Genomic DNA, 21,771 nt, shown 5'->3' on the forward strand with positions numbered 1-21,771 from the left:
TCTCCACATATCGGGGAACAGAGCAGGTGCATACGTGAATAGACGGTTGGTATAAAGATCTGTGCGTATGTCATTTATGCAGGACGTATTAATTTTATTTCAATGTTTTTCCTACATGAGATTGATTAGCCGAGGATCACTTTCAGACAGCGCTGGCGTATTCTGAATGTTTGGAAGCATGCTGCTGTTGACTGTTCAGATTTTCATCTGTGGTGGATAGTCAGGTATTTCGCTGTTGATATGGAGGGCGACTCTTTCCAAGAAATATATTTAACAGCTCGGAGCAAAAGTTCTGTTCTCGAGTCTTTTGTCCCTCTGTGATTAATTTCTGAAAGGAAACATTATTTCACTAGCAGCAGACGGATCTATTTGTGTACCATCAGAAACATGTTAGAACAGGTCTGGCACACCACTATCCTTACCTACAGTGGCGCCGAAAAGGAGGTCGGGAGGGAGGTAGTAGGGGAGATAAGACTAGTTCTAAGCGGCTTAGTCTATGTCCACACGTCGAGGTGAACACACACGCAGCTGCTTCCACTCCTCCTGGAAAGATCTTTTTGGGTTAGTGATTGTAGTAGTTGTGTTATTTCAGTGATTTTTCTCAATTCCCAGGTAATGTGTTGCATTATGGTATGTTGTTTATGAGTGATGATTTTTCCACGACATTTTCGACGTGTAATGAGAGCAGTGAAGCATTTTCTATCAAATGTTGTCGCTTGTATTGGCCTTCCTAGCATTCCGTGATAGTATGTTGTCCTATCCCTTCTTACCACGTAACTGTGTACAACTTCCTGAGCAGGTATGCACTTGTAGATTGGTGGAAGGGATCTCGTCCTACGCTTCAGTGATAGTTTGCTGTCCTATTCCTTTCTTGCCATGTATTCTTTTCAGCTGATACACACTTATGGATTGGTACGAGGCAATTCCTCCAGCAGTGACTGCAGGAACGTTTCCTCCAATTTTGAATGGCATTGTGCAGTAGGTCACATGGCAAGATGAACTTACATACATACACACTCAGCAGAAGTGTTGTAGGGGTGGTGGTAAGTAAAAGTGGATGGGGCGCAGCTGTAGGCCAGTTTCAAGCACCCTCTAGTGACAGTATTGTGGACTAGAGCAGTCTTCAAACTCTGAGATGAACATACACATGTATGATCAGAAAAAGTTGGGTGGAGGTGGCGGAGTATGGAGGCACCTGTGTTTCTTCCCCCCAGTTTCCAAGTTGACAAGAGGACAGAAAATGGTGGAGATGATAGGGGAACTGGGGGAGGAGGGGAGAGTGGGGCACAGGGGAGAAGTGCAGATGGTGATTTCGATAATGTGAAGTTGCCATATCCACCCATCACAGACAGGAGGTGGGGACTTTCCAGAGAGCGCCATGATCTTGAATAACTTTGGCAACAATGCAGACTACACCAGAATGGACATCATACCACTAACAACTACTGCTCCTATGCAGCTCCTACTGCTCCTGATGTAGCTCCTCTCAACTGACTGCCACATCTGGTTTTTTTTTCCATAAATATATCTGTGATGCCATGTCAGTCACCTATTCTGCATAAATAACAAAAAAATCCGTATATTGTTTCCAAAGAGTGTACGACTACCTCGCTCCCTCAACCTTTGGCACAGGTCTCAGTCAATTAGCAGACAAATTGCTCACTGTTCTTAATACATCTGTCATACTCATAGATTTCTAGGAAAGTGTCCAAGAGATCGTCGCAGGCACTTTTATCTAGAGTTTATGTCACATTACGACCACATTCAAAGATAGACACAGACATTTGGTAGACCGTATCTTACTTTTTTATCGAATTTTTCGACGTTTCCAACATTTTTTGATATTGATCTATTTTTTCCATACGCAAGTGTATAAGTATGCTGTGATTGCTTCCACGACCAGACCTGGCTAGTTATTTTTTTTTTATGCCACCCCACTTTAATGCAGAGCCCAAACGCATCCGCACTACATACTTATTTCCCCATTGGTAAAGTAAAGTGCTAAAACAGACGCAGAAACATACACACACGCACATCGATTGCTGTTGGAGGTAGTGTGTTGAAATTATTCTTCTGTAAACAGACTGTTACTCTATTTCAGGTGTGGACTTCCAGCAGTAACACCAACTGCCTCCCTCCACCGACGCAGGAGGCGTCGTTGGATGCAGTGGCGGTGGACAGAACTCGAGAGACAGGGACAATGTCTGTTTTCCCTTATACACGTCACTGGAGAAAGTTGGTTCTCAGTAGAGTCTTCGAGAGTGTTGGTTGATCCTATCAGTGACAAGGACAGCATTACGCTACTGGCTGCCTAGAGAAGTCATCTGCTTAGTAATGCTATGTTCACACTAAGGGATTTGTCTCAGGGATTTGTGCCCGGCACACGCAGCCGACGCGGTGTGGCACACGTTGCAGTTTCCTGCGGCATGAACCTGCAACATCGATGCTAGTATTCCGACACATCTGCCTCTACCCATTCCGCTCATCGAAAACACGCTACAAATCCCACATGCATTTTCTACTGCGCAAACGTGGTTCACGGACCAACTCATGCTGCATCTTGGCAACAAGCAAGCAGCGGTGTACAAGCAGGTCAGAGTGGTTGTGTTCGTTCCGTAGCAGGCCAGCAGTCCTTCTAGTAGCAGACTGCGAAGATGGAATAGTCAAAAAATAACACCATAAAATTAATTGAAGAATCTCGCAAAAAGCGTTCGTTTGGAATCCCACAATCCCCCATTATAAAAACCGGAATGCGAAACGCGATACAGTTCACCAGCTGGTATGTTTATTCAGCGTTTCTGGTAAAGAATTGTACTGCAAACTTCGTAACCTGAGGTCACAATTCCTCCGAGAATTAAATTAATGTTCTTCGTCGAAGACATTAGGTTCGGGAAGAGAAGAGGTGTACATTTCTTATCGGTATGCATACGAATCGTTGCTGTGCCTGATAGCTGCAAACAAACCAAGAACCACTTTATCCACGTTTGAGAAAAGCTGGTCTGTATTTGTTTTACATTATTTTTAACACAAATATTTATTTACGTAAGAATGAAGAATGTAAGTGTGTTATTTACAGTTGCGCATGAAAATGAAAAACAAAGCATCGTGTATAATTATTACTGAACTATCTTCGACACAAAGCAAACGGTGACAAAAAATGCTGCAAGTTCATTTGTCACTTTCTTAGCTCCTTCGGCAGCATTTCTGCCAATTAATGATAGCGGCGGTAGTGGTGGGTGGTCTCTCGATCTCCCAGGTTTTACAGACGCTCTTTCTACGTTTTCAGAATCAAAAGTGAATAGTGGCGAGTAAATTAGGCGAGCCTCTCGATTTATTCTTGGAAATTGTGGAGGTAAACGCAGCACAAAGCCACAATAGTTGCTTAATGCGGGTAGAGGTGAATAGGTACTCGTAGAATACGAAAAAGAGACGATGGTATGCCAAAGGCATTTTCAATAATTCGTCGGGCTCTTCTGAGCCTGTAATTTACATATTCTTCCTTTGCTACCTTTGTTATGACTACCTGGGAAGTGTTTTATGACATGTTCTTGTAGAGCAAAGCCACTCTCAGCAACAATGAAGTAGGGGATTGCCACATATCTTCCTGACAGAGGTTCTGGATCTGGTATGTGCAACTCGACTGCTTGAAGCGCTTTGTTGAAGGCTGTACTATTAAATAAATACACCTCCACCCGAAATACGTCCCAGCACCCAACATCATATACAACTTGATAATCAGAATCTACTAATGCCATTAACACAATGCTGAAAGTGTCTGTTTAGTTGTAGTAAGTGCTTCCAACATCAGCAGGATTAACAATTAGTACGTGTTTTACATCTGAAGTCCCTATGCAGTGAAGAAAGTTCCAGTGAATCTCAAATTATGGTGTAGATTCCTCCCATTGTGTTTCTGAATTCGGTACCTCGACGAAGATAAACAAAAAATTGAAGAATGTTTTTACCCCCTTTTTTAGTGTACATCGAAAGAGAGATGCTAAAGCTGTCAACATTAATGGAACATGAACGAAGTATTTCAAATACTAATTATGACACAGATCAAGGATCAAGTTACAAACCAAAATTCAGCAGATGATGCATTCGCAGCCTTGAAACGTAGTAGTGACATTCTAGGGAAAAAGGAAGGCATGTTCACCTCGCTCTCGAAGTATGTACAACGCGAACTTCGAGAAGTTAGCAACATAAGACGTCTTGCTATTCTACAAAAGAAGATTTAAAACTTAATTTCTGCAGCTGAAACTGAGAAGCTTGATGAATTTGAAAGTGAGTATTGAAGTACAGTGGCTGATTTAACTTTACTGACGGGCAGTCAGAAAAGTTTATATTTTAACAGAGCATAACAGTGTTAAGTAATGCACTCGATGGTATCTTTAATTTTAAATAAAAGATCGATAAAGATAACAGCTCCTACCTTAATTTCTCTCTGAAGAGCCTTTATTAAAGCCTGACACACGTTTGGTATTATTTCACTGATTTTTGGATTTGGAAATCCTATGCATGTACATCAAGGAGCTGCACGGATCTCCAGTAGCTACAAAGCGTTATGTAACGCCAAGTTGTTCAGCAGGGCTTACAGCTTCTCGAAAATTTTTATCTGTCAAAGTGTAGCATTGCGTTGTCATATTTAGTAATACTTCAAAGTCTGTTGTAGACATATGAACAAAATTTTTGAAACCTTGTGTGTCTTGAACTTTTAGGTCACTCATCACTGAACTCTAAACTCTGTCACTACACGGTTTGCTGAGAAAGTTGCACACCCACCACCTACGTTCCTTTCTCCTATTATTATCCCTTTTCACAGTTATATGCACAGCGTTAATGCTAATAAATAGAAGTTCTGCACGGGACGTCATGTTCCCTGGAACTGACGGGCCGCACGTCGCCAGTTAGAACGCTAGCGCTAGCCACTTGTGCCGAGCACACGTCCCTGAAGTAAGTCAAATGGTTCAAATGGCTCTGAGCACTATGGGGCTTAACTTCTGAGGTCATCAGTCCCCTAGAACTTAGAACTACTTAAAACTAACCTAAGGACATCACACACACATCCATGCCCGAGGCAGGATTCGAACCTGCGACCGTAGCGGTCGCGCGGTTCCAGACTGTAGCCCCTAGAACTGCTCGGGCACTCCGGCCGGCTCCTGAAGTAATGTCGCGATGCGATATACTACATGTACCGAAGTACTTCTCTCCGCGGCCTGTACCGAGCGCAAATTTCAGCAACAAATCCCTCAGTGTGAACATAGCTTAAGCAATGTGTTACAGTGACAACGGAGCCACTGTTGTGAAGTTGGTCAGCAATATTAAAAAACACATTGGTTGATCATAGCTTCTTCGTACGAAAGAGTACGTGAGTCTGTCTCGTAATACATCGATCGTAATGTAACACTACGTACGTTGTCAGAACGCTTTTCTGACTAAGTGGAAAACATGATAGCAAACACGACGTAAGTTAGTGATATCTATCTCAGAACCTTTTCTCGTAGTACAATCGATTTAATAAAATCTCACTGTCAAGCAGACTGTTACCGTTCTTCTCAGAAGTTTTAGGCTCCGATATTACCCGACTTACGCTTCATTATCAACAACTTTGAATTGTTGGAGCACTAACGATATACGAATGCTCGATTCGTGTAGGATGTTAACGTTCAACACCTGTTGTGTTATTGTAACCAGTACAATCACACAACGATTTTTTTTTTGCTAGATAATGCTTGTTTTGTTAATAAGACAATATGCAGCCTCTAGCAGACTTGTAATATAAATTAACTGTGGACCATTTTTATTGTGACAGTCTTGGCTGTCTGCTTCGCGTTCTACAGGCGATACCATGGAAACTTCATCAAGCAGACCTCTGGAGGTTACCGATAGCGGGCGAGTGAATCTTGGCTACCGTTTCAACTGCTGCACTGAGATCTAGATGGTGCTAGTTATCACACGAAAGCCGTCGGGAAAGAATTTTACACTATTACTCCTATCTACACACACGTCAGTGAATGACCCCATCTCTCAGTTCGTACATAATTTTTATCGTTGCTACTTGGAGCCAATGAGATGGTCCCTGTGACACGGATTGCGCGGCCCCTCCCACCGGAGGTTCGAGTCCTCCCTCGGGCATGGGTGTGTGTATTGTTCTTAGCATAAGTAGTGTGTAAGTCTAGGGACGGATGACCTGAGCAGTTTGATCCCCTTAGGAATTCACACACATTTGAACATTTTGAGACGGTTTTTCCTCCGGGACGAGCGAGGGAAGTGTTGCACGAATGAAGACCCACTATGGCGATATTGGCCCTCGTGTTCTCTCAGTCTGTACCGCTACCAGATATAAGCTTCATCTCGTCATAATATAGTGGTGACTGCATTGTATTCAGGTATATGCAACTCTCATTTCGAACGATCGTAGTACATGTGTTGTTCAAATTTTTTAATCTAGTTCGTAATTGTCCTTTGGAGGACACACTTATTGGTACACGGTGCTTGCTCCCTCAGGTCGCATTCTATAGCGTCGTGACCTGTGTGAGAGTGTGAATTTGTATGTATGAAAGGTTTATTTTTATTTATATTCTTTTTTATTGCTGCACTGTGACCATTTCTCAGCTTCCTTTGCGTGTGTCGAAGTCGTATATAATTTCTTCTGCGCGTATTTACGAGTCTTATAGGGATGTAATGTTCCTAGTTACATGTCTGGAGGATCTAGTCTATCATCGAGGTGGCCCTAGGATGGCATTTCTTCGCTACATTATTTTTCCCGTTGTACAAGGTATGGATCGCGAGCAGTGGGGGGCGATGTGTCTTTCGCAACAATCCTGCTCCCTTTTGAGGGATACTCATTATTAATACACAAATAAATTTTCTTTGCAAATGCAGCTGTGTTTTGATTATGCAGGGTGTGTCTTTGGAATTCTGTGGACCAGTCAAAATGACATACCGTACTCTGATTTTCCCGAGGTTATTATTCAAGGCTAATATTAATGCCGAATATAATAGCATGGTTTATTTTGTTGCAAGTCTTCATTCCACCCGGGAGGCAGCTTATCGGAGAATTAGTCACTCATGCTAATTTCAAATAAACGACAGCTGGAGGGACGAGAATGGGAGAACTTCTTGGTCCGAAAAAAAGGATGGTGGGGAGAGATGTGCTTGGCGATTAAACTGTTAGCAGCGGTTGTCAGCAAAGTAGTCCACAGATTTTCCCTGGGTAGCGTGTAGGTGCCTACGAGTTAATACTGGTCGGTCTAGGAGTTCCATAGAGAAATTATGGAGGACTGGGGAAAGGGAGTGCTTGGCGCTTAAATTATTAACATGTTTACCTGCAAAGGGGTCGACAAGTTACGACACATTTCGCTGCGGCTGGATGCCTCCTCCCTGGACGATTGAGCGCCATTTGTGCCAGCTGCTAGGTCGGAAGTGAGTGCACGTACTTTGTGCAAATTTCTCTACCACCCTTGGGAGATGGTCTGGCAGACATTGGAGCACTGCCGTTCGTAATCTGGTGGTCACTATCGTACGAGAATTTCCATGCCGTAACCTACGTCTTGGGATCAGTTTGTCGTTATTGCCACGAGCGGCAGATCTCTCGGACAGCAGCGTTTGGCTCCAACCGAAACTTTCTCCGCAATTTCTGGGCACTGTGTACGCGATCGTCGGCGTTCGCGGCTACACAGCCACACATTGCGGTGATCCACCCTCCATCGGGCGACATGATTTTCGCTTTGGCTGTCGGAGATACTACTTGTCTCTCTTTAGGGGTATTCCACAAACGCTGTATCTTTGGTTCGAGCTTCCAGAATTTCATTATGATGTCACTTAATCTAGAAACGTAGTGTGGTGTTTCTTACACAGTATCTTTGGCAAATAGAATTCTGTATGGCGTCACTGTTTCAATCAACATGTTATAGCACCTAGCAATAGTAACGATGTGGTGCCTTAGCAGTGATACATAAATCGGGGCCATAGTTGACAACATCATGACATCGACTCGATGCCATTCGTCGTCGTAACGCAACGCGCTACGACACTGTGACGCGATGTCGTGATGTGATGCGACACGGTGTTAACACATGGAAATTTTGAAATTTGTGGTAAGGACTATGGCACCAAACTGCTGAGGTCATCGGTCCCTAGGCTTACGAATTACTTAATCTAACTTAAACTTACTTACGCTAAGGACAACCACACCCGGATTCCCGAGGGAGAACTCGAATCTCCCACGGGTGGAACCGCGTGAACCGTGACAAGACGCCATTGACCGCACGGCCACCCCGAGCGGCTGTTAACACATGACTCCAGTAATTGGATACAATGCACAAAATTGTGGAAAATGAGTAACACTGAGAGTACTGTCTGTCTGGCCGTGCCGTCTGCTGGTTGGTGCCTCGAAATAGTACTCAAATAGTCCTGGGGTGACGTAATTTGTTATAAACAGATGGACACAACCACACTCTATACTTAAGAGTTCCTCCTGTTATGAAACAGGGAAATTGTAAAAAACATGGAATACTGAGATGCTGACGTCACTTCATATTGGTATTAACGAACAAAGATCAAGTGATGTGACTGAAGATAATTTTTTATTGAAAACGAGACACAATTTGACCCTCTACCTATGCTGTCCAGGTACAGAGTAACCTCTCCCACAAAAATATCCCAGTTATACAAGGTGAAGGTGTGGGAGAGTGCACGATTCTCATTGGTCCAGAGGGTAGGGGAGGGGTTGCCAACATTTTTATGTCAAACGACGACATGATCTTGAGTATCAGTAGTTGAGTTACCTGGTTTATTCCACTGGGTCGCCTTTGATCAATTACCGGTTGTTTCCCAAGCGAGAAGGAGTGGAGGAATCCAAGCATGTCAAGCAAATCAGGGTATCTTTATACCACTTACTACTTTTGTTTCAAATGGCTACTGCTCCAACTACTTGCATTATTTTGCACAAAAAGTAAGATTTTTATTACCTCTGTGATTTTAAGTTAGTACTTCAGTTGTCTTTCAACCTTTCTGCAAGCTTTTAAGCTTGTGATTAATTGTATCGATTTTGAAGAGGGCTTTTGGAAACAATGATTTAAATTCAGTAATGACAGATCGATACATATGTTCTGATATTTCAAAGTTAATCAGCAATAGTCAATTAACGTTGTCTGTTATGATCTGACTTTACCTAGATCATTAGATCTAGGTGGGAAACTATGTTTTTTAAGACTGTCCTAAAATTACCCTGGATGACAGTGTAAATTTTTTCCTGTATTAAAACTGAAATTTACTGTGACAGGGCACAATTAGTATACGTTCTGCTTTCCCAAGCACTCAGTAACTACCGATGTATAATGTTACAATGTTCGTTGTCATGTGCAAATTACTTCGTGTGCAGTATTCTCAAAAAATGGAGGAAAGTGGTAAAAAGTTACCCCGATTGTCTGTATACAAGTCACATTTACGCTTCATTCAGTTTAATAACCAATCAGTTGGAGTAAAACAGAAGCAAAACTCAACTGATGTGGACGCCGTTTCTGGGCCAGACAGAAAAGTTTTCTGCCGTTTCCAGCGTGCGACTGGCTGGCGCGGCGGTTCCGTGGCGCTAGTCCAGTGACTCCGCTCCGCCATCGAGGGCGCCTTGACGGCCCAGAATGGGCTTCACTGCAATCCGATTACCGGGAATTATCGAGTACGACAAAGTGAAACCCGAGAATTCCCTTTTTGAAGAAGCTCTAAGCCGGCCTCGGCCCTCACTCAACCATCGATCGCCTCACCTATAGCTAGCTCAACCCCACTCCTCCCCCCACCTTCCCCTGCTCTCCCATCCCCACTCTGCCTACAGATCACAACCCACCATATTATACCTTTTCAGCCCTTTCTGTACTTCATTCACCTCTCCTCCTACTTTTATTTTTCGCCGCACCTTATCGCAATGCGTTCGCGAGTAACATAGCCGCCATTTTCTGTCTCTCCCGTTTCGTCGTCCACCCTTCCTCTGATTTTGTTACGTCCGTAATGATCGGATGGGAGGTGGACGAGGAGAATTGCAGTCCAGCGCCAAATGAGACCCTTTAGCGCCCCGGCAAGCCGGCTGTAGAAATCAGCTTAATGAATACCGCTCTCGAGAATTGCTACGCGGCGGCGACCCCAGCTTCGTAGTATTCAAATTGGTGGGCGAGAACCTGCTACAGGAAGAATTCGATTAGGAAAGTACCGTTCGTGGGGTTCAGCAGAACCGGAACGTTAACGCTGAAGTCTCACACGCCATCCGCTTCTGCGCTGTTGACACACCACAGTGTATTACAGGACAGGATGCCGTATTTAATTTTATTGTAATACTCAGACACTTCATGAAACACAGGCATTAATTATTATTTATTGTCAATTTTACATATTAGTTTCATAAAATTGTCTAGACTCCTTATATAGAAATAGATTTGGCAATCGCAAATTATTTTAATGTGTTTAGCCGTATTTGTATTTCAAGGGGGTGAAGGTGGCATCCTAAGAAAACAACAGGTGTGACGAACAAATTTTTTAATTTTTCTAAATACTGACATTTTAAGAAGAGACAACAGTGTTAATAGAGCAACAGTCATTATAATTATTATTATTTACCAGAATCATTCTTTTTGGGTATTTCGCAGACAACTGTCAGCAACATCCGAGAGTGAGGACTGAAACACTGACGTACTGCCAACACTGTCGTATGAAAATCAATCATAAGTGATAAACAAAAAGAAAAAAATGTGTATGCAAAGCACGAAGAAGTATCGAGGTGAAGTGATGTAAAAGAGCGGATAATCAAAAATGTTAAAACAAAAACAAATATATGCAGCTTTAAAGAAGGCAAGAGGAGGTAGAATGAGCCGTTGTCAGTTTCAGCCGAAGCACAAGTTTTAAACTGAGGTTCGACACAACTTTTTATGTTCAGTGCTAATAAACACACGAATCAGACGTCATTATTTTCTCTAAATTGAAATTAGCCCACTATCAGTTTAATCTATAAGTTCAGGACACCACTAAAGTACGATAAAGTGCTCGTTATGAGAATCAAAAAATAACTGATACTGTGTCTATGGTTCCCCAAACTGCTACAAATTAAAATTAATTGTACTGTAGTTAGCACCAAATTCTGCAGAAGAAGTGAATTTGACTAGGAAATTTATTGCGGTTAAGACTCTCACTTCCTGGATGTACGCAACCAACTTTTCTGATCCACTATCATGTGAAATATTCGTATAGAAATTTAACGTTACAACATTTACAAACCAATTACCATTAAACGTTGTTATTCCGTTGGTTTTAAGCACTTCAAACAGTTACTTTTTTTGCTACGTGCACAACATGCAGTCCAGCACACTTAGATACAATGTATTCATCCTTTTTAAAGCGATCTAGGTGACGATGGAGCTCTATAAACTAGTTTTTCCCGTGTCCTTTAATGTAGTTAACGTGCTCCAGTCTGTCCTTTTCGGTCAGAACTCCAACATATAGCCACTTACCAGTGCTATTAGTAGTAAATGAAGACGTTTTATTTTCTCCAGTTGTTGCCAGATTTCGTCATACACAGTGTTTAAAACAGTACTCTTGCTTGCACACCTGCACACCTGCAATAGACTATTCTATTTTCCAATTGTACTTTATATTCGTACTTTCTGGCAAATTTCTACGCCATATACACCAGTTTAAGTTTCTTGACCTCCATCTCTTCCACTTCCAGCTTTCTTTTTCGTGCACACATAATATTAACTCCATTCAGTTGCATAATTTCTCTGATGGCGAATGGCTAAAGTCAGTACGATACATCTACTCTTTTTCTTAGAACCAGTATAATAGCATCTTCCGTGGCTACGTCCCAATTCGTCGCCGTCTATAGCTCACTCTATTGTTGAGAACGCTGTTCTGGGTTGGGAGATATATGTTTCTTCTAATTTAATGTAGCACTTCTGCGTAATACTTATATCCTCATTGCTGGAGTCGGTATTAAGACTCTCCAGTAGTTTATAGGTAGATAATTACAACTGAAAGCTTAATTGCCAGCCGGAGAGGTGAAGCGGTTCTAGGCGCTACAGTCTGGAGCCGCGCGACCGCTACGGTCTCAGGTTCGAATTCTGACTCGGGCATGGATATGCGTGATGTCCTTAGGTTAGTTAGGTTTAAGTAGTTCTAAGTTCTAGGGGACTGATGACCTCAGAAGTTAAGTCCCATAGTGCTCAGAGCCATTTTTTGAAAGCTTAATTTATTGCTATAAGCACCTAATTTTTTCCTGTAAAGTATCTGTGTTCAGGGATTGGGAGGTTTAATTGGACACCAGTCAATTTTCGGTCTACTTATTATCCCAGAAAAAAACTGCAGAACTTTCGTTAAACACCAAAAACCAGCTGTTCGGCAAGGTAGTTAATAGCTGACATTACATGGATGTGATAGGTATAGAGTACACTGGGGTACACTGCAAATACTGTTACAGGTTAAAACACGTAAACAGTCTTGAACAGGGACAAACATACGGTCCACTCTGTAGTTGTGTGGTCAGTGTTGCTATGTGTGCAAAGCAAATGATTACGTCTGGTCGTATGATGTATGGATTTGACGTGGAAATCAGCGATTTGAACGCATCGATAGCCATAAGAGAAATGAATAATTCCATGAGGAGAGTTATGTCCAGTCATAAGAAGGATATAGATTTACTTGGGTATATATTCTCGAGTCACAGCCGTCCGAGGAGGTATTTCTCATATTTCACTCACTGTCGAATGTCACCGGAGTAGGGCTGCAATCGTAATATTCAATTGTGATTAGAGTGATAGATATGTGACTGGTCTCCTAGGACGACCCTGCCTGCCATTCCGGCGTGTGCCACAGGTAGCCGGAGACCAGAACAAAATTGACATTTCCACCTTAAGGCGTGAGGGGTCGCTGCGCTTTCCGAAATGGCAAAGCGGCGAATGGGGATGTAGCTGACCTACCCTGATCGTCCTCTGGGTTGGTGAATACGAAACTAATACTCTGTATATGTTGGGCAGCCTTGCGGGATGGTGTGCTGCGAGAATTCTCCGAGTTTTTCGTGGATATTTGAGAAGATTCAATATCAAAGTTGGCGCTGGACGGACAGATAAGATAACATCCGAAATCTTATCAATCCCGTCATCCTGGATACCATCCACAACCAGCTGATCCTCACAGACGGACCGAGTCCGGCTGCAGACCGGGCACGATTGCTAAGACACGCGGCCTGAGCGGCAAATAGTGGTTCGTGACGCCTGGCTAGGTGCCGTGTTAGTGGACATCGGGATATGAACGCGCGGGATGTGCCAGTGTTTCAGCGATCTCGACAGTCTAGCCGTGACAACTGTTACTGCGGTTTAAGTGCGTGCTGCTTGCTGCTTCGCAATACACTCTGGCAGACACTGTCTTGCAGCGGAAACTTGGGAATAGTATTTATTGTTGTTACTATCCAGTCATGTTGTAGACGCTTCCTGTTGCTCCCCCTCCTCCTCCTCCTCCTCCTTCTGCTCCTCCTCATTCTTCGTCTTAGTGCAGCTGAGAGAATCAATTAAGCATTGTATAGTGCTTGAAAAATCCATTTGCAACATCAACTCCATGACTGATCAATTTGTTTCTGATAGTGGTATTGTGAGCACTCAAACACCAGTTCGCCCTTCCGCAGATTTTTTAAGAACATAGCATGAACTGTGTTGAAATTTGAATCAAATGCTTCAAATGGGTCGGAGCACTATGGGACTTAATATCGGAGGTCATCAGTCCCGTAGAACGTAGAACTACTTAAACCTAACTAATCTAAGGACATCACACACATCCATGCCCGAGGCAGGATTCGAACCTGCGGCTTTAGCAGTCGCGCGGTTCAGGACTGAAGCGCCTAGAACCGCTCGGCCACTGCGGCCGGTGAAATTTGAATCTTTCAGCTACCTCCAACGTAATGGACTTCTTACGAAATGACATTACTGTGTCGGTATCCACCAATAAGTGGAAAGAGAAAAGAAATCCAGAAGTGTTTCGAAGCTGAATCGTTGCAGGATCGAATCTCATGAAATATACCATTTCTAGTACCCACCAATATGATGAAAGGGAAAACTGTCTGCAGACAAGGGCACTGTTCAATTAACAAGTCAGTCAACTGATACTGCGTGAGAATATTTCCAAGACATTCTCTGCCTTGAATTTTCAAATGGGTTATGGGTTCCTCAGGTATCTTTTGCTTTTTTCAGGACACGAAAGACACTGTCTACGCTTCTTCTCGAATGTGTCTGTTCCATACGTTCCAGGTTTCGATAGAAATAGAAGTGTGAGACCAAATGGATATACCGACCACCTACCAGTGCCTGGCCTGTGTGTGTCTCAAGAGGCAGGGGATAGGGATGGAAGGGAGGAGGAAGGGAAGGACACTCTGGTTTGTTTTCTCAGATATCAGATTTCAAAAGGACGCCAACTTATGCTGTGTAGTTGCTGGAGTGTTCTGGTGGTGACACTCGAGGCACTCACTATGCAGGAAAACAGTAAAAAAAAAAATAATAAAAAAAATGGCTCTGAGCACTATGGGACTTAACTTCTGAGATCATCAGTCCCCTAGAACTTAGAACTACTTAAACCTAACTAACCTAAGGACATCACACACATTCATGCCCAAGGCAGGAGTCGAACCTGCGACCGCAGCGGTCGCGCGGTTCCAAACTAGCGCCTAGTGAACTACTGCTCAATATGCACTTGACTCCCTTCGTGATTGTGTTGGTTATGAGTGCATGGAGGAGTGTACGTGTGGTCTCAAACATCTCTTCATACGAGACTCCCGTTATATGGTGTTCTTGAAATGTAGTCACTTCATTTGCCTTTGTCTGTCTATACACGTGGGAAGTCCGCATCTCGTGGTCGTGCGGTAGCGTTCTCGCTTCCCACGCCCGGGTTCCCGGCTTCGATTCCCGGCGGGGTCAGGGATTTCCTCTGCCTCGTGATGACTGGGTGTTGTGTGCTGTCCTTAGGTTAGTTAGGCTTAAGTAGTTCAAGTTCTAGGGGACTGATGACCATAGATGTTAAGTCCCATAGTGCTCAGAGCCATTTGAATTTTTCACTTGGGGATGGACCATGTCACTCTTTGTGATGTGGTCACCAGTCCATAGTTCTCACCGATGTCGCTTGGCAGTGCTGGGATAGCTCACTAATTGTCTGCATACCTGGGTGCAAGGCTTCCAGACATCATGGAAGCAGATGTGTTATTGCAGCGGTTCCAGCAAAGTGCACTGTGTGAGTTATTTTTCTAGCACTGTGCATTTGTTCAGAACTGTCTGCAGCTGCATGTTTTATAGAGTCTATTTGCAGTACATATGTTAGGCTGAGGTTTTCTCGCGATCTTCATGGAATATTCATTTTTTTATTATCGTTGTTTTTGTGATATGTTATTCCCCTCCTATGGCACTGTGAATCTGTACCACTGTAGTTGGATCAGGACATCGCATCTGATGTTTGTGGCAGCAGAAAGCTTGTGCTCCCTAAAACCTCTTACATGTTTGTTTGTAGATTAGTGTGACTTCCGGTCTGTCGGAGCATGAGCTGGCTCGCTGTGGGGGGCCTCTCTCCTCACCTGCGTGCGTAAGAATACATGAAGCAGATAGCACATCTGCCCTGCAGTCATTGCAAAGAAGGGATTGGAAGATTTTTAAGTGTGTAATTCCATTCGGTGCATTATGTTGAAGTCGATTTCGTGGTGGTATACCTTGCACGATCAGACAGAAAGCACTCTTTTTAATTACCTCCCTTTAATACGTTTTACAATACCTGCATCTTCCAAAACAGCAGAGAGTGATGAGTCTTTACCACCAAATAAAAGAGATACCCAATCCCTATGAAATGAATTTTATAGATAAACACTGTATCTTTTGCCATGTCATTGACATTGATCGGAATTTCCCATCATGACATTAATCCTCTCCAGCACAGCTGACTTTTTCCTGCCAATTTCCAGGTGGGCAGGGGAGGGCGAGGGGTTAATGGTTTTCAGATTTAATTAATTAGTCATTTATCTTTTGCCATGTCACTGACATTGATCGGAATTTCCCATCATGACATTAATCCTCTCCAGCACAGCTGACTTCTTCCTGCCAATTTCCAGGTGCGGAGGGGAGGGCGAGGGGTTAATAGTTTTCAGATTTAATTAATTAGTCAATTAATTTGTTATAAATGGTGTGCTTGTTTTGTGATGGGTTTCCCAGACTGGGTATATAAGAGAGGGATGGGAGGGCTGGAGGCTTTCTTTGGATGAATTATCCCCAGGGGTCATAAATCAACTAAAACAAAAATAGGCAAAATGGAAGGGGAGAGCCATAAATGAATCAAGTTTGCCTCTGAATGTATGCTTGCCCTTCCATGTATGCAACCTAGACTATCAAGCAGTTCCAGAATGAAGGTTGTCACACTACTTGTGTTCTGTGGAGGAACCATCTTTGATTCCCGGCACTCCTGGACAGGAGGAATGGAACGGGGGTAACTTAAAAATTTACAATTGATTTGTTTGTTGACTGGTTTATTGAGTAAAGGGTTACCAGTCCGTTTTTCCTTAGTCCCACAGATATTGGATTAAAATCATACCCCAATAGAATCTTACCTCCAGAAATCCAGGGAAGGAACAAAATGCCTAAAATTAAGTGTGTTCCCATAACCCACGATGGATTGGACAAGCAGGACCTCAGAAGCAGACTAACACTGGCAAAAAGGGCACTCCTCGCCGAGAGAAGTCTACCAGTATCAAACACAGGCCTTAATGTGAGGAAGAAATTCCTGAGAATGTACGTATGGAGCATCACATTGTATGTGACTGTGGAAAAACCGGAACAGAAGAGAATCCAAGCATTTGAGATGTGGTGTTACAGACAAATGTTGAAAAGCGGGGGGGGGGGGGGGGGGATTGATAAGGAACGAGGAGGTTTAGAGCGTAATCAGAGAGGAAAAGAACATGTGGATGTAGATGTAGATGTAGAAAACACTGTCAAGAAGCAGTGACAGAATGATAGCACTTCTATTAAGACATCAGGGAATGACTTCTGTGGTACTAGAGGGAGCTGTAGGGGAAAAATTCTAAAGGAAGAACGAAATTGAAATACATCCAACAAATATTTGAGGATGTAGGTTGCAAGTGCTACTTTGAGATGAAGAGGTTAGCATAGAAGAGGAATTCGAATTGGGCTGCATCAAACCAGTAATAAGACTGATCACTCAAGAAAACCATAATTACGGAGAAAAAAGAAGTAATAAGCCAGAACTTAAAACATAAACTAAAAGAAATAATGTGGTAGGAGGTGTTTAAACAAGCAGCAGATGGCCTGGGCTGGCTGATCGGAAGAATAAGAAAGGATGAGCCAGCCACTCTGCAACGCTTTAAAATCTTCATCCTAAAAATACAAGGCAACAGAAACACTTATGGTGAAAGGACAAACATGAAGTCGAACAGACAGCACCGGAGGGAGCGAGGAAGAGTAAAAATGGATGTAGGGTGAAGGCCTGTGAGAGAAGGCCATACGCCCACACCCACACATAAATTGAGTGATAAAAAAATCCCTCTCGAATAAAACTTAAAACTAGATCAGCTGTTGTGTCACTGTCACCTAATACCGTAGGTAGCGCGTCAGGAAAGAGAGATGTCAGACTCAGGGTGGCTAAACTAGATACTGACAACTGTTAAGCGAGAACCACAGTCACACAGAGGTGAGTCCTCGCGACATAGGAGGTGACTGTGAATCAGGGAAGTATGGCTGATGCAGAACCAGTAAAGAAAAATGGAATCCTTGTGGGAGGCTCGCATGGACGACCTCCACACATTCATCGTCTCCTTTACCACATGTAACTCATTCGGCAAACTCAGGAAGCATCATTCTGTATTCCAGAGCTCAAAAACTTTGCAGCGTTATACTGATCGAAGATCAGATTTTGGTAGGCCGATCTCCATACTCGGTGGACGAGTAATCTCTTTGGGTAGCCTTTCGGCCGCGTCATTTTCCGGGATTCCGGGACCTACTACGGTCCATACGAAGACCACTGAATGGCCAGTGATAAAGAATGGCGAGGATAGCACTGGTGGAGAGCATTTAAGGCGCTACAGGAGTCGCTACAAATGAGAAAGGACTCCAGAGTGCAGGAACAGATGGGCTCAAGAACGTGGGGGATGGCTACCAGCCCTGCACTGAAAACACTGCAGCCATCTGCCAAAAAGCGCAGTGCAGTACGTTAGCATGGGCATAAGCGAACCCAACAAGACCATCAACCATCGACCCATCGGTGTAAACTACCTCTGAATCTTGGAACACGTAAAGAACAGGGAGAAACAAGCAGCAGAGTGTCACAGTGTGAACTGAGTTTTTTGGGACTTCTGAAAGGTGTAGATGAAGCTGTGGTCGAGGTACTACATGGATATGTATGTGTGTGGACCTGGAAGAGAGGTGGTAGAGGGAAAGATTAGAATCCAGCGAGAAGGGACCAGACATGCAGTGCAATGGTAATCCCCAATCTGGGCCACCACTGCAGGAGATCGTCGCCATATTATGGAAAAGGAGACAGTTATTTGGACGTTTAGGCGGTATTGTTTTACATCACATTGGTAGATCATCACCCACTTCTGAAATACTGCACTTCAAACACTGTAAGCGTATATTGCACAGAGGAAAATTACAACAATAACCCTAAGACGGACAAGACGTAACCAAAATAAAAGAGCGTTAGAAGAAATAGAGGAGGATTTGCAGCAGAATGATTCTAGAGAATGCTACAAACGAGTGAGACTCAACACCCGTAAATACATGTTTCAACCGATCCACGGGTGAAGTGGCCATAACGTTGTGATAACTGTGTGTTTTCGGCACACTGTTTCAGTACATTAGTAAACTGCCAGAACTAACAGGGAGATTCCTCATCATAAACTCAACGTATACCCGACCAGCACCAGCACCAGAAAGCAGCTACTCAATCAGTAAAGAGCAGAAAGGCTGAGGGGGAAGGTGACATAGTGTCTGAACTGTTGAAACATGTAGATGAACACAGTCACAGAAATCCAAGCCTTGTTGCTTACATGTGTCACACAGAGACTACCGCACAAGAACGGAAAGTTGTGATGACTACAGCAGATGAGCTCATGGAATCTTTTGATTGGCATGAAACCCTTGTCGGGACGGTTGAACAAGCGATTTTGGGCAGTTTACCAAGGTCTGATAGGAAGGGAGGAGAAAAATGGTTCAAATGGCTCTAAGCACTATGGGACTTAACATCTATCAGTCACCTAGACTTAGAACTACCTAAACCTAACTAACCCAACGACATCACACACAGCCATGCCCGAGGCAGGATTCGAACCTGCCACCGTAGCAGCAGCGCGGCTGCGGGCTGAAGCGCCTAGAACCGCTCGGCCAGGGCAGGAGAAACTTGGTCTTCTTATCACGTCTGTAGAGGATTCTGGGTTTTTGTTTGTTGCGGATGTGATTTCACACTGCTCCGGCTTTGACTGGGATGAGAACCCTGATGTACTGACAGTTTAGACCTCAGTCGTCTCAGCCAACTCGCTGTGCCGATGGCAATCTTATTTGCGACAGGTCCGCCGCTCTGACGTTTGATCTTCTTGTGCGCAGTGCCGCACAAGCGAGTCAAACTGGTCGGTGGTACGACTGGCGAACGAGAGTGTCACAAGCTGGAATCAGCCAAGATTTCAGGGCTTCATCGGGGAATACTTGCGATCCGTCTAACAGATCGCCAGCCGCGACTTTGCATATTTCACGCCCATGATAGGGAATTACAGGACACCTGAACCACAGCCATCACCTGATACAACGCCGCACATCTAGGAAAGGGGTATTATACTGCTGCCGCAGCTTCTCGGGCTCAACTAGATCACAGTCTCGCCACTTGTTCTCCACTGCACCAGTCTAACTTCTGTGTAGAACAAATGCATTAAGATGTGTTCAGTGTTAGACAATTTCAGATTGCGTTATCTATATTTTGAGCCTTAGTAAGTAGTTCAATCAGACAAACTTTAGTCTTCGCCAACCAGCAGACACATAGGGTTGTTAACCTTTGTTACATATTTCTGGTGCCATCAGATCATGTTTTATTATTGTCACTAAGCTTAACACGCATTTTCGACCAATTTTTAGTCAATAAATCTGTGCCATAACTTTTATAGAAGATCATAGCCATGTTGATATATCAATCACCCATCTATAATTGATAAAAATAATGACTGAACCACAATTTCATTAACACTATTTCAGAATTTAAGTTCATTTAGATTCTGGTAACTGTAATAACCTCTAAGGCAGGCTATCAACAACAAACGCATTTACAAGGTAGAACAGATTTAGCAGACACATGGGACAGGTAATCATGCGGAAATTTCGCTAGTTAAAACAAAATTTTGTCAAGGCGATAGATCAGAGTTGCTTGTGACCTCGCGACTGCTGGCACCTTCTGTGACCGTCATATGCGATTTGTGTTACTAGAGTTGGGTTTTCACATTTGAAATTCAGTTGGGACACTGGGGTAAATTAGTTTCGCGTAACCATGAGAATTTCTGGCGCTAAATATCTTGATGATTTTTGAGTTTTGCATGTGTTATTAATTTATATTTTTCATTCATTTGTTGATGTGATTTCTGTGTCACCTGTTGCTTGTTCCTGACGGAGAACGGCGTTGTGTTACCGTGTAGGATTGTAGATTACCTGTGGATATTGCATTTATCGTAGATTAGGATTGCTTTAATTTGATATGTGTTGTCAGAGATGTAAAATTTGTGGCTCGTCAGACGAAATTTCAGGTCAGAATTGTGTTTCATTGCGACTAGGAGCAATTGAAATCTCTCGGGAGTAGAAACCTGAATACATGCTCACTAGAACCAAGGCACGTTTGCTCCAAATATGTGAGAATATTCGAATCTCGTCACAAATGGATCAATGTCAGACCCGTGGCATTCATCATCAGAAAATTCTGGAAAATTGTCAGTTGCATGTAGTAGCTGACCTTAGGGTATGTTGAACGCATAATTTTCTGATTATGGTGAGGTACTTCAGTCAGACAACGAACGCGAGCGTGAAACCGCAGCAGAGCAAAATGTAGAGTCTGCAGGCATAGCAAGACGTACCGTTAATGAGAGTAGCGGAGCTGACTCACGAACGAGACGTTAGAGAGCAATGGATTCGCTTTCGTCTAGTCCCGGAGGTACTTGCGGAGGCTCTCAATTTGAGGCCTCATGCGATTTATGCAGGAAGCGGAGAAGAAGAGGCAGAAAACGAAGAAAAAGAGGCAGGAGAGAGAGGAGACAGCCACGAAGGAGGTGAAGAAATTGTAAAACAATAAACTGGTAGCCAAGATCGAATTCTCTTTATTCCATGATTACCGGTTTCGGTGAAACTAAAGCCGCCATCAGCGGATCTTAGGACACATACAGTTTAGAACATCAATACAAACAATGGTGATATTAATAGTTGCCTATAACAGGCAGGACTTACAAAACTGTCGTAAGTAGCACATAGGCAAATGGTTAAAGGACAGGTTGGAAACCAAACTGAGGCAGTTCTCCCTATTGCGGGAGAAAATCTCGTTCAATAGCGGTGAAGGAGATGGAGCGCCTTGGTGTGTTTGCATTCCAGATTAACTCGGGAACAAGGTTATCTGGCATACCGGTTTCGGTGAAACTAAAGCCGCCATCAGCCGATCTTAAGACACATACAGTTTAGAACATCAATACAAACAATAGTGATATTAATAGTTGCCTATAACAGGCAGGACTTACAA

Source organism: Schistocerca americana, chromosome 7, assembly GCF_021461395.2.
Source record: "Schistocerca americana isolate TAMUIC-IGC-003095 chromosome 7, iqSchAmer2.1, whole genome shotgun sequence".
Classification (NCBI taxonomy): domain Eukaryota; kingdom Metazoa; phylum Arthropoda; class Insecta; order Orthoptera; family Acrididae; genus Schistocerca; species Schistocerca americana.